Below are 12,288 nucleotides of genomic sequence, written 5' to 3' on the forward strand. Positions count from 1 at the left end.
GAGTCAATGGGTGCCTCTGGGCGCGCCGCTCTTCAATGACCCTCTTCGATGCCAACTTGCGTCACGGAGTATGTGCCGCTGGGTATGTTCCGTTAATCAATGGCAAAAAAAAAGTTGACAGTCACTTAAGCATCCTTACGTGGTTTGAATGCGAATTCATAATGAATTCTCTAAGTTACCACCTTACATTAAAACTCTACCTTAATGTACCTTGCTCTAATTTGTATCAACCTTAATCCACCGTAATCCACCTTAATGAACTTCAGTCCACATTAATCCACATTAATCCATCCTAATATTATTGTGGGAGTGGGTCAGGTCGATTTTTGGGTGTGGGCCACGACGTCCGTCCGACGCTGTGGATGGTCACCGGGGGATTTCGCAGTGCGTGCCGCAGCAGGTTCAGCGTCGGGAACGTGACACAATCACTCGGTCACGTGGGTTTTGGTACCGTCGTATGATAACGGACGGCGGATTTTTCGCTTCATGGGGCACATAAGTCTTTCGCCTTAAAAGAAAAAAAAAGAAAACAGTTTAAGTTTTATCCGGTACCCGCCGCGGTGGCTCAGTCAGCTAAGGCGTTGCGCTGCTGAGCACGAGATCGCGAGATCGAATCCCGGCCGCGGCGGCCGCATTTCGATGGAGACGAAATGCAAAAACGCCCATGTGCTTGCGTTGTAGTGCACGTTAAAGAACCCCAGGTGGTCAAAATTAATCCGGAGCCCTCTACTACGGCGTGCCTCAAACTGGTTTTGGCACGTAAAACCCCAGAAAGAAGAAGTTTTATCCGGTGCTTGGGCGCAATCGAACTCGCGCCGCGGTGTATATTCAGACCAGCTTCTCTGACTGTATTATACTCACACATGCAGCGCGCGTGGACTTCGCGGCGACCCAGCATGTCCTGCATGTCTAAAATGACCCAGAATGTTCAGAGGCAAGCGCGAGAGAGGAGCCCAGCTTTATACTCGCCTCTGTGGTGGCAATACATTGCGTCGCTATACTTTGCTGCATTGCTAATTGCATCAACGTCGACATCCATCGTGAGATGGGCTCTGCCAAAATTTTTTATTGCAATTATATGGACACTCCAGGCGCATTTCTGCCGTCGCCGCCGCCGTGAGGTTCCGTATAAAGTCCAAGGGCGCTAACATCGTCACACCGCGCCGTATCCTTAGGGTTATTCGGTTTCGAGTAAAAACCGATTTTACTCGATTTTTACACCCCGAACATGTTTCAGGAGAATCTGGCTAAACCCGACTTCTCCACAAATCCCAAAACCTCATACCAACCATTTTTTAGCGCTGCACGGAGTTCGCGGTCCACACGCGCCAGCTATATCCTGCTTCGGGACAACGAAGTTAGATCCTGTTGGCTTAAGTGAACTCCAGTGACCTATAGTTGATTTCGCAAGCTGCGCGCAGCACATTGCTGTGCCTAGCTAATGGAAGCTGTAATGTCGAGAGAATTTTCTCTCAGCTGAGGTACAATCAAATATCGGGCAGGTCTCGGATGGAAACCGGCATGCTGCGAACTCGAATTTCCGAATGGTTCCACACACACACACACACACACACAAAACGGATTTCCCCCCAATTATCAGCTTGAAAAAAAGAGCAACCGATTTTCACCCCCGAACTAAAAAAATATAAAACCCAAAAACGAACAACTGTACGTATGCTGTATGTGCGAGTGATAGCGTGCGAGGGTGAGCCGATGAAGGCGGCTCAATCTCGCGCGCAAGGGAGGAAAGCGGCAAGGAAGCGCGCCCCGTCTTCCGTCGCGCGGTAGGCACCGGGAGGAGGACACGGAGGGGTGGAGGGGGGGGGAGAGGGGGAGGGGGCGTTCTACGGCGGCTTCTGCTTAAGGCACGGCCGCGTGCGGCTGCGCGGGCCCTATCATGAAAGCGATCTGCGACGGGGACAGAGTACGCCATGCGCTGTTTTCGCCGCTTTGTTTGCGTTGAAGCGAGAGGTAGCACGAAGGTCAAATCGCTCGCTGCTGCTGCCGCGCTTCCTCACTCCAGCGTTCTGACAGCGAGTGTCCGCGGTAGTCGAGTGAGATGTGTTCATGTTTGCTTGTGCGCGCGTGACACCATGCTTGTTAATTTAGTTAGTAAGAGAATGTCTACAAGTTTATGCGGCCGATAAATCTAATATCCTTACTTCGTATAACTGTCTACTAATTTGCTGTCTCAATCGATGCTCTGCCTTTCTGGCGAAACTACGACTTTTTCTGGTAATAAACTGCTGATGTTAGCGCATTGTGGTGTCAACGTCTGCCTTCTGTCCTCGTCAGCTGGCGCTAAAAATATTATCCAAGTTAGTGTACCTTAATGCGCAACATGCAGGAGTGCTACAGAGGATCTGCATATTTTTTCTTTGCGCTAGAGTGATGACACGATAACAGCGATAGTTCAGAGAAAAGGATCACCGCGGTCAAAAGTAAAACAACGCAAGCGTCTCAATGTAAAACCAATGCCTCTTCGAAAAGTTGCAGTTACGAATTCAAGCACAAGCGCTTTCGAAATACGATGTACAAAAATGGTTTTCTTCAAAAATTGAAACAGGAATAGAATGACTTCAGACAAATCGACATTGTAGAAGTTATTAAGCGAATATGATGAGGTCTTATTACTTCTCTGACCTTTGTTATTTTACTTGGAAAACAGTGAAGTTATAAGGGCTTTACTTTGAGTTTTAAACAGATGACAATATTTAAATTCAAAAGAGATATTGGATACCCCACCTCATAGCGCAGTCGTCAGCAATTAAGCAGCCCCACAATTTATCAGTGCATTTCTGAGAGGAAGCACAGAGCTGCATATATAGCGCCGTTGTACCATGGATGAGGCATACAAAGGTGCAATTGGATTTGGCTTTCACCGCGGACCTGGAAGAGCGCTGTACATGAAAAAGCAAGCGCATTGATCGTGTCTTTCGTGCGCAGTTATGATTCTTCATACCCCTCGGAACGGGCTAGAGGTGACGCCACGACACCCGTGGATACTGTGGTAGTGTGGTTTGTCGCTTAAGATAAACTGTCCACGTGCTTACAATGATGCTGCTCTATGCGGTGATCGGCGATAGCTTTTAAAACGAAGCTTCTCTATGGGAACCCTTCCAGACTTTGCTGACCGTGGCTGCTGCTGATGTCTTGCCTAATGGACGCGCGGGTCACGTGCTCACGAGAGCACGAGCGCCCGCCAGTTTCCATTAGGCTACGAACGCAGGAATGAAACGACCGAATAATCGCCAAACTCACTACTGCCTTTCGAGTGTTCTCTCTGCCATGCACGACCCTTCACTGTATATATATATATATATATATATATATATATATATATATATATATATACTTTCCTCGGAAAACATCGTCTTCGTCCTCCTGGCATGACTGCGTTGACATCTGACAGTGTCCATTCGCATGCTCTGCTGCTTGCATTTTGACATACCTAATGAACTGTGTAGCCCATAAGCAATTAGCCCATTGCAAGACATTAAACTTGCAACCTGTGCGGTGCATACATAAACACAAACATTGCATGAGATTACACATTGCAAAGGATGACAGTGAAGACAATCGTACGCATCGCATTTAATTGCACGGGATTTAATTAGCAGCTTGAGCTTCACTTCACATAGATTACAACATGTGCGTCGCATTTACATGTTATGTAAATGTAAGACATTATGTAAATGCGTTGCATTTACATAATGTATCTACTTGTGTGCTCACAAATGTGTTTCATGAGGGCTCATCTTTGGCAGTAGTGGTACAGTCAGGTGGGACGAGTACAGTTATGAGTTCACATTTCAAGGGTTAAGCGAGAACGCTTCCTTGGGCGAAAATCAAGCACGTTCGCTACAAAAATGGAAGCGCCCTGGGGCTATCGGCGAGCTTTAATTACCTCACGGCGTTATCAAGAACGAGTGTTCGACGAAAGCCGACACCCTCTCTAACTTTTTCTGCTCACAGAGGTCATTACAGAGTAATGGGACTTTCGAAACGACCATCGAAGACCTAATAGTGATGAATACTGCATAGTTATTTTCATTCATTTCGATAAGAGCAAAAAAAAAAAAAAAAACAAGCGATCTTTCCGAAGACAATGAAAATGGCACCTGGTACAAGCACCAATCTAAGCTTTCCTTAAGTGGCTCAAGATAGGCATCGTTGTCTTAGTTATTTTCATTTCAATAACAGACAATTAAAAAAACGCGATCTTTCCGTAGATAGTTAAAATGACTTCGTCTGCAAGAAACAAGCTAACGTTTTCCTCAGTGGTTCAAGATAGGCATCGCTGTTTACTCACATCGTTGTACGTGAGTCCTCGCTCTCTGGACGAGAGATCTGGACAGAACTTTCCCTGGGGTGAAAATTTCTTAATGAGTCTCGGCTAGCTAATCGTTGTCACTTTAAGCGAGAGCCCTTTCCGCGATGACATTAGGTACGTCTTCGTCTTCAAGGACCTGAGAAAGAACTAAGCGGCCAGGGAAGTGCACGGTTGGCGGTAGAAGTAATTGCCGTGCAAGGTCAAAATTGTTTCGCCAACTGAAAGTGCGCGAGTCGTCTAAGTGCTCAGTACACCTATGGGCCCAAGATAGCCAAAGTAATTTTAACACAAAGCTCGCGTTGGTATATTTATGACGTGAAACCATAGTCGCAAACGATATGAGCTGAATTGTTAGCTACGAGAAAAAAAATAGGACGACATCCGAAGGTCATGTCTTCTCGTGAGGGACAACTCGTAGTATTTACAACTGGCAGCGCGTGTAAATAACCGAAGGCACGGAGAAGTATACGTAACGTAGAGCATCAAGAAACGCATAGAAGTCACAGAACCGAATCTGACTTCCGAGTATTTATATGCCCTGTTTGCATGTCGGTGCTGATGGTAGGCACCACTCGCGCAATTCACGGCTCACTCAATTGGTTGCAATTTTCCGGATTTGTTGAACGACAGACAATTCCCAACAAACCCCATAACCATAACAAACAGTGAAATAGCCCTCGGCGCAACTTCGACGGGTCGTCTCCCCTCCCTTTTTCGTAATTTTTTTTTAGAGCGCACCTCTTAGGCGCCCGTTCTTGCGTTGAGCGTTGGCTTCGGCGTCCCTCGGCGTAACTGAGATAACGAGCACAGCAAAGGATGAAAGAGGGAACGCTAAGAGAAGTGGGGGATGGAAGACGGTGAGAGCGAAGAGGGCGCAAGGAAGAAAGAGGAGGAGGAGAGTATGGCGAAGGGAGAGGAGGAAAGCGGAGTGCTGCACGAGACGTGCGCCTCTTCCTCTTCTCAATTCTCTCTCTCTCTTTCTCTCTCAGTGCGGCGACCATGCATGCGGCGAGCGCGTTCACCGATACCACATGTGGAAACAAAGCGCTGGCGAGGTTTTGCATCATGCGCATGCGCTACTTCATGTGCGGCTCCGCCGCTAGAGAATGCGCTCCGTGCGAGCCACGCGTTCCCGTGTTCACGCTTTCTTTCTGAACATTGAGCGACGCAACCGGTGGAAATGCTTCGTCTGCCGCTGCTGCTAAACGAGCTGCCCGAGCAGAGGCACAGCGCCGCCGCCGAAAGGACCCTGTCGTTCAGAATCAAATTCTTTGCCACAGTGTATCGCGAATTGAAAACATCGAAACAGCTGCGTTCAAAAATTAGCATCGTAATCGTCGGTGAATCTTTATGATAGCTTGCAATAATTGACATTCCTCTGCCTGCGCTAAATTTTCGTTCATAGTGGAGTGAGTAAAACTCAATGTGCGAAGCAAATTCGTTATTACAGATTAAAGTGATAAGTGTAACAGGCTTAATGCTTCGCTAACATGAATGTATCTTGTGCAGGGCGTGAATGACGCGAACACGGGTCGATCGGGCAGCACTCAAAGCCCACTCAAGTTCCGCTCGCGCTCACAATTTGTTTCATCCGGTGTAGCCGTTCATCCAAGCATAAAATACAGCAAAACCCATCAGAATTGGAGAACGCTTAATCTTCGCCTTTAGGAGTGGAACGCGATAGCATTCAAAGATCACTCTGGCTGCTTATCAGGCTTTTTTTCTCGTATATTCAAATTACAATCCGACGCTGTCACGTCTGTACGTTGTGGTTAAGTTGTGCTTTACGATTTTTCTGAGGGATTTTACTTTGAGAAATTTAATTGTTGTTCACTAACGCCTTGCGCCACGCCAAGGGCCCCGGTCGGGGTGTTTCGGGATGGTGTGGTTCGGTATCATTATTTCCGCCAGCCGCCGATGCTTACGCCGACACCGACACCGAAACTGATGCCGACGCCGGATTTTCTGCGACACGGGGCCCGTAAAGCTATCGCGGTAAAATAAATGCATTAGTTCGCGTGCTAACCCTTGATCAAAAGAAAATAGTGACTGCACCGGAAAGTGTTTTTCATGCTTATCGCTGCTTCCATTCACACTCTGCAAACCGTTCAAGCATCGTGGCACGAATTCAGTGTGGCCGCGATATAAATCAAGAAATGAAACGGCGCAATTGCTTTCGATCTGCAACGCACTAGATCTAAGTGGCTATCCATAGCTAGAACTTGTGATGAGAACGCGCATAGCTATGTAAAAACTCTTTGAAATGGGAATTGATCAGGCCGGACGAAGGCAGGCGTCTTATCTTGGATTACAGCATCATTAATACAGTTCACTGGTGAAAACCTAAACAAATGCCTATTTATTCCAATTCCACATAACATAGACCGTGTATATTATTCAATTGGCTTTCGTTCATGAGTGACTCTTGCAGGATCTAAGAAAACGAGGTGACCTTTTTTTTTCTTTTTTATTGTATGTGAGAATGTGTCAATGTAAGTGCATGTATTTGACAATGCATGCTACAGCCTGTCCACAAATATACACTTACACCCACCACACAATAATCTCATAGAGTTTTGGGGGTTTTTTTTAACACGAAAGTGTTTTATGCCGGGGTCCACCAAGACTTCACTGACGTATTTCCGTCACGGAAATACGTCAGTGAAGTCATAGAACATAATACAAAGAAAGAAACCAGAAGAAAAAGTTCCACAAACATGCAAAATTTGGAAATCGAACCCACGACCTCTCGGTCCGCGACGATAGATCGCCGAGCGTTTAACCCATTGCGCCACAAACGCATTTGCAGAGAGCTACACAGACGCGCCTTATATATCTAACACTCCTCCGTGTACCCGCGCTCTTGCTCGGGGCGGTGCCGCCGCCTACGAGCAGAAAAGAGAAGTACTGCATTATGACACTAACGCGCACCGACAGTGAACGCTTCGGTGGTCTCAGCACTACGACGCCTCGATGCCAGCATTCGAAGGGACGCTGGCATCAAGAAGCACTACCAACGCCACCTAGGTGGCGTTCACCGTACTCAGCACAGCGGAGCGTGGCCTCCGCAATTAGCTCTGAAAATGTTTCTGAAGTTGATCGCGGAGGCTGCAATTACGACGCGCTGTACGCGCTGATTTGACTCGGTGACGATTCAGTTACGTGCTTTGTCTTGCGCGTTGTATTAGTGTGTCAGTTACGTGCTTCGTCTTTCGCGTTGTGCTAGCGTGTGCAGCGTAGTGCAGCTTCCATATGCACGACGGTTGCTCATGGTCATCGACGTTGGTAGTCGTGATGGAGGAGACGTGCCACCAGGCGTCAGCGTGGGTGCATCAACGCCTAAGGGCGCTTTAGCCACAAAACACCAATAGACATTATATATCAATGTGCAATAAACATTACACTACTTCCGTGAAGACACGTTTCACTTTCGTGTTCTATACCGATTCCTATATAAGAGGGATCAACCACATTTTTTTTTTGCAAGGGCAGAAAAGCAAAAAAATTCACCGCCCAAGCACCCCATACAGGTGGTTAACCAGCGAAGCTGAAACGTGCGGCCCCGGTGTTTAGCAGTGGGTTAATCCCGAAGCTGTATTGGAGCGTTTCTCAATTATTGGTTACATGTTTGTGTTTCTAGTGGAACGCAAGTGCCAATGGCGGGGGGATGCTGCTAACCACGACGCCGAGCTAACTCGAGATCTCGAACGCATGCGACAACGGCGAGCTGATCGAGGAGGCGGCGTTGAGGGCAAAACACGTACGACGCAGAGAACGACACGGCGCTGCCAATGGCGCGCGCGCTTTGATGCGACGTAGAGAACGACGTAACCGACGGCGCAGCCAATGGAAACGTTTATTGAAACATGCAGCGAACGGTTTTTCGTTTCGCCTAACCATATACAGCTTTCGCTTTAAAAGTGTGCATGAAGCAGCTCGATAATTTTAATAGGAGATAAACATCCCAGCAGATTACGCTCTCATACACTCCCACAATGCAACAATGTAGAATTAAGACATGCAAGCATGTAATCTACTTAGGGTTGTTCGCTTTCGGGAATTATATATTTTGTTTAATTCGGGGTGTGCTATTTTTTAAGCTGATAATAGAGGAGAAATCGTTTTTTTTAAACCATTACGAAATTACAGATTTTTTTCGGATTAAATTTACAAATGTACTAAGTAATACATCCCACGCGGTATTCATTTTTTTTATTATTTTAGAGAAGGGGACCACGAGCTCCATCACGCCAACGCGTTACTTCCAGGGATCTGTTTCAAGCTGGTAATCGGGGGGGGGGGGGGGGGGGGGAGGGCATCATCGTTTGCTATCAAATACTCCGAAGTTCAGCGTTTGGAAATTATTAAGTAATGATGACAGTATAGAGCATTGATAACTTCTAGGAAATGAGACATTTTATTCACGAAAAGCGAGTCATCGATTTTTTTTACACATCCTTGTTAACATACATTATCATCTCCATGCGCAACATGTGCATCATCTTCGAACATACATCTTTAACATACATTATCATCTGCATCCGATCTTCGAACGTATTTCAGCTGAGAGAAAGTTCTCTCGACATGACAGCTTCCATTAGCTAGGCACAACAATGTCAGTGTACCATTCGCCAGCCTGGGGTAGCGAGTGGTACGGTCATGCCAATACTCCATCAGTTCGACAGGTGTGTTAGTGGGGCTTGCTGCCAGCAAGTACTGGTTAAACTCGTCGGGAAGCGAATCCACGTCGTCCGTCCCGGAAATGAAGAGAGGTCGTTAGTCATCAAATGACTGGCTCAGCAGACGCTTCTGGAATGGATCCAGAACGGCTCCCATAACGAGCGCGCCTAACTCAGGGTTAGGCGCGCTCGTTGGGCGGTTGTTTGAGAGCCGTGTAGTGCCCACAGTGCTGTACGCAGCTTGTGAAATTAACTATAGGCAACTTCGTTGTCCCGAGGCATAGTAGCTATAGTGCGCGTGCACCATAAACTCTGTGCAGCGTAACAAAAAATAAAAGAAGATAGGTTGCCGGTATGTGGCTTTGGAATTCCGGGAGAAATCGGGTTCAACCCGTTTCTCCTGAAACGTGTTCGAGGCGTCAAAATCGGGTAAAGTAGGGTTTCGCCCGAAAACGAGCAACCCTAAATACACGCCATACGAGCATTAATTTTTTTTTAAATTCAGTAGCTAGAATGAAACAAATCTGAAAATCAGGCACAGATCTTCACAGACAACAGCATTATTATACGCGTTGTCATAACTATCATGCACCAAGATTTAAATATATGCTAATGCCACGTAGCCGGACAGAACCGAGGAAATGTTGTTTGCCGTTCTTTGAAGACACTCAGATTATCAGATTATTTTGCTTTTTGATTGCATTTCGCCTATATACATAATCAATCCTAATTAATTAATGAGCTTCTCAAATATTATAATTACATTAAAGGTGTCAAGGAGAAAATTGTAGAGCCACGTGAAAAACGCTGAACCTTGCACTCGGCCACGCAAGGCTTGAAACAGCGAAGCTGAGCGATCGTATAGCCCAGCATTTTCCGGAAGTGCGCGCGTACTTTTCATCTTATTACTCATGATGATGATAATGTCTTTTCGCGCGTCTCGGACTTACGCATATCACAGCGCGTGGCTTAGCGCAGCTTGCAACACCGACACCGCGCTTCAATGCCGGCACCGCGTTGCAATGCCGACACTCTAAGAAGTATTCCGGGGAAAACGGGAGTAACTGCACAGTTAGTCCAAAAAACGGCACTTTCGTCCCTCAAGGGAGTAACTGCAGGAGTGTGCGTGGCGTGTGCAAATTTTGGAGAGTAAGTGTACGATCCCTGGTCCGAAAGAGAGCAACGGCGAGGACGAACTGCAACAGTTACTCCCCATGCACTTTGCTGTTTTCGTCCGTCTCGAGGAGTGATGCGGCGAACGCGGTATTGTCTATCTATCATGAATAGTTGGAAGCTCGTGTACTGTCTATCTGAACTAGATGTAAAGCAGCACTTTGCATCTTCGTGAGAAAATTGCCTGAAATTTAAAAGGTGGAATCTGAAGAGCCGTGCACTTCGTGTGCGTGCACACCATAAGTGAACGATACGCATTAAGCGCGCAAGTCATAAATGGATTGCCAGATTTTCTTGGCCAGTAGTACCTAAGGAGTTCCTTTCGTTGCAAGGAGATTATAAACTTAACTGAAGCGATGTGTAGCTCAAAAGGGGCACGCTAAGCGATAGAGAAATTGTCCTCTGTCGTCTTGCGTGCCCCGTTCGCGCTCGCTATATACACAAAGATCACGTAATGTCTCAGTTTAAATCACCGTAAGAATAATCGGGCAGCTTTCTTTATGTAGACGCTTAGATTTGTAAGTATGCGCAACGTTAGACTCTCCCGGCATAGCATACACCAAATGCCGAGTCTCTTCTGTTATTGCCGCACCTGCGTTAAGCTGGTTAACCTCGACTCGGTAACCTGACTTGTCGACCGAGCTGCCATGGTGAAGTGGTTAGGGTACCCGACTTGTAAGCGAGAGGACGTGAGTTCGATTCCTGCTTGCCGGCGCGTTTTTTTTTTTTTTCGCCCAGTATTTTTTTTTTTTATTAGCGAATAAATGGTTAATTTAATTTATTCCATCTTCGAGGAGCACCGGAAAGAATAACCGTTACTCCCTTGAGGAGCATCGGAAAAGAGCAACTGTTAGTCCTCCGCATGGGGAGTAACAGTTCATCCCCTCTCACTTACCCCCTAAAGGGAGGAATGGTTGTGGCAGATCAGTTCCTCCCCTAAAGGAGTAACCTCAATACCCCATTTCCTCCTTTTCTTCTTAGAGTGGACAACGCGTTCCAGCGGACCCGCTCCGTCAATGCGTGTCTCGCTCTCTCTCTCTCTCGGACTTGCGGCCGTTCCTGCGCGTTGCATATAGAGCAGCTTGCAACACCGACACCGCGTTCCACCGCATTACAATGCCTACAACGCGTTCCAGCAGACCCGCTACATGAATGCGTCTCTCTCTCTCTCGCTCTCATTTTATGTATCTCTCTCCTGAGCATATAGCGCGCAAAACCTATTGTTCATCTCGCAGAGCATTGGCACGAGCGCGAGCGAACGCGCCAGCTGTGCACGAATACGACGACGCTCAAACACAATCATATGGTTCGCATAAATGCATACTCTGCACGCGTGCATGCATGGCTGTATAGCCTATAGTGGTTAAACGACGCTCGCCTTGAGAACGTTCGCGGGTTCACATCCCGCCTCGGCCAGGAAGATTACTTTCTTTTATTTATTTCTTCATTTCTGATGATGATAGTTTCTTGATACGAACCACAAATTACGGCTGGCTTAAACAGCTTCCCTGTTAAAACTCCCGATACAGCTTTCTGTTGCTCAATACGTTCATAAGTGTTTTTATGAGCGTGGAAGAAACCCGCGAATGCACGCAAAATTGCCACGCGACTGGCCGCTCGAAGCACTTTGCGTGTATTCGCGGGCTTCTTTCACGCTCCGAAAAAACACGTTTATGTAGCACGTATTGAGCAACAGAAAGCTGTATAGGGAGTTTTTCATGTTGCCCTACAATTTTCTCATTGACTTTCCCTTCGATATGATTAATAAAATCGTGCCCCTCGGTTCTCTTTCTTCTCGTTCATTACATAACTAGGGTGCCGAATCTGGCAACATTGATGCCTTCAGGTAGCATGTGTGGGTTTATTGACCAGTTGCCTTCACGCAGAAATATTAAAATTTAATTATGGGGTCTTACGTGCCAAAAGCACGATCTGATTATGAGGCCCGCCGTAGTGGTGGACTCCGGAAATTTGGACCACCTGCGGTTCTTTAACGTGCACCTAAATCACCCAGAAATATCACATACTCGTGATGCCTGCGACAGAAAGGATGTTCCACATCCGCCGCCTAGGTTTGTGAGTGGTGGCGCTGGCTAACACTTC

This window comes from Dermacentor silvarum, chromosome 8, assembly GCF_013339745.2.
Source record: "Dermacentor silvarum isolate Dsil-2018 chromosome 8, BIME_Dsil_1.4, whole genome shotgun sequence".
In the NCBI taxonomy this organism is placed as follows: domain Eukaryota; kingdom Metazoa; phylum Arthropoda; class Arachnida; order Ixodida; family Ixodidae; genus Dermacentor; species Dermacentor silvarum.